Below are 2,679 nucleotides of genomic sequence, written 5' to 3'. Positions count from 1 at the left end.
ACCAAATTCGGCCTGAACTTAGAGGAGAGTCCCCGCTCGAAGGCGTGGAAGTCGGCAGAATCGCCGGGTCAAATCCGACTGAGCTACCCGGCCCCGAAGCCTCAATGTCGGTAAGAGCTGTCAGGTTCACTCCCATCCCCGTTTGGACCACTTCCCGACTCGGGAAATTCACCAAATTCGGCCTGAACTTAGACAACAGTCCCCCCTCGAAGCCGTGGCAGTCGCTAGAACCGCCGGATCAAATCCGGTTGAGCTACCCGGCTTGGAAGCCCCAAAGTCGGTATGAGCTGTCAGGTTCACTCCCATCCCCGTTTGGACCACTTCCCGACTTAGGAAAATCACCAAATTCGGCCTGAACTCAGAGGGCAGGCCCCCCTCGAAGGCCAGGCATTCGGCAGAACCGCCGGGTCAAATCCGACTGTGCTACCCGGCCCCAAAGCCTCAAAGTTGGTATGAGCAGTTAGGTTCACTCCCATCCCCGTTTGGACCACTTCCCGACTTAGGAAATTCACCAAATTCGGCCTGAACTTAGAGGAGAGTCCCCGCTCGAAGGCGTGGAAGTCGGCAGAATCGCCGGATCAAATCCGGTTGAGCTACCCGGCCCCGAAGCCCCAAAGTCGGTATGAGCTGTCAGGTTCACTCCCATCCCCGTTTGGACCACTTCCCGACTAGGAAAATCACCAAATTCGGCCTGAACTCAGAGGGCAGGCCCCCCTCGAAGGCCAGGCATTCGGCAGAACCGCCGGGTCAAATCCGACTGTGCTACCCGGCCCCAAAGCCTCAAAGTTGGTATGAGCAGTTAGGTTCACTCCCAAACCCGTTGGGACCACTTCCCGACTTAGGAAATTCACCAAATTCGGCCTGAACTTAGACAACAGTCCCCCCTCGAAGGCGTGACAGTCGGTAGAACCGCCGGGTCAAATCCGGCTGAGCTACCCGATTTGGAAGCCTTCAACACAAAACCCATCCGGCAATGCCACTCAAAAAGGGCCCAAATTCAGAAACACCCCCTTCAATAGGTACCACTTCCTCGGAGACACTACCGGGACACGCTCCCCTCGGCGAAAATTAAGCCCCCACCACTAACTGAAGCCAACCGCAGCCCCAACTTCAACGGAGAAATCAGTAACCAATTCAAAAATGCACTTGGTTACTGATTTGTACTGCTTCAAAAATATTCTAAGTGTCGCTGGTTACTGATTTGTACTGCTCCAAAAATATTCTAAGTGTCGCTGGTTACTGATTTGTAATGCTCCAAAAATATTCTAAGTGTCAGTGGTTACTGATTTGTACTGCTTCAAAAATATTCTAAGTGTCGCTGGTTACTGATTTGTACTGCTTCAAAAATATTCTAAGTGTCAGCGGTTACTGATTTGTACTGCTTCAAAAATATTCTAAGTGTCAGTGGTTACTGATTTGTACTGCTTCAAAAATATTCTAAGTGTCGCTGGTTACTGATTTGTACTGCTTCAAAAATATTCTAAGTGTCAGTGGTTACTGATTTGTACTGCTTCAAAAATATTCTAAGTGTCGCTGGTTACTGATTTGTACTGCTCCAAAAATATTCTAAGTGTCGCTGGTTACTGATTTGTACTGCTTCAAAAATATTCTAAGTGTCGCTGGTTACTGATTTGTACTGCTTCAAAAATATTCTAAGTGTCAGTGGTTACTGATTTGTACTGCTTCAAAAATATTCTAAGTGTCGCTGGTTACTGATTTGTACTGCTTCAAAAATATTCTAAGTGTCAGTGGTTACTGATTTGTACTGCTTCAAAAATATTCTAAGTGTCGCTGGTTACTGATTTGTACTGCTTCAAAAATATTCTAAGTGTCAGTGGTTACTGATTTGTACTGCTCCAAAAATATTCTAAGTGTCGCTGGTTACTGATTTGTACTGCTTCAAAAATATTCTAAGTGTCAGTGGTTACTGATTTGTACTGCTCCAAAAATATTCTAAGTGTCGCTGGTTACTGATTTGTACTGCTTCAAAAATATTCTAAGTGTCAGCGGTTACTGATTTGTACTGCTTCAAAAATATTCTAAGTGTCAGTGGTTACTGATTTGTACTGCTTCAAAAATATTCTAAGTGTCGCTGGTTACTGATTTGTACTGCTTCAAAAATATTCTAAGTGTCAGTGGTTACTGATTTGTACTGCTCCAAAAATATTCTAAGTGTCGCTGGTTACTGATTTGTACTGCTTCAAAAATATTCTAAGTGTCAGTGGTTACTGATTTGTACTGCTTCAAAAATATTCTAAGTGTCGCTGGTTACTGATTTGTACTGCTTCAAAAATATTCTAAGTGTCAGTGGTTACTGATTTGTACTGCTTCAAAAATATTCTAAGTGTCGCTGGTTACTGATTTGTACTGCTCCAAAAATATTCTAAGTGTCGCTGGTTACTGATTTGTACTGCTTCAAAAATATTCTAAGTGTCGCTGGTTACTGATTTGTACTGCTCCAAAAATATTCTAAGTGTCGCTGGTTACTGATTTGTACTGCTTCAAAAATATTCTAAGTGTCAGTGGTTACTGATTTGTACTGCTTCAAAAATATTCTAAGTGTCGCTGGTTACTGATTTGTACTGCTCAAAAATATTCTAAGTGGGGCTGGTTACTGATTTGTACTGCTCCAAAAATATTCTAAGTGTCGCTGGTTACTGATTTGTACTGCTTCAAAAA

This window comes from Hemiscyllium ocellatum, unplaced genomic scaffold (genome assembly GCF_020745735.1).
Source record: "Hemiscyllium ocellatum isolate sHemOce1 unplaced genomic scaffold, sHemOce1.pat.X.cur. scaffold_2632_pat_ctg1, whole genome shotgun sequence".
In the NCBI taxonomy this organism is placed as follows: Eukaryota; Metazoa; Chordata; class Chondrichthyes; order Orectolobiformes; family Hemiscylliidae; genus Hemiscyllium; species Hemiscyllium ocellatum.
This window is presented reverse-complemented; position numbering follows the sequence as displayed.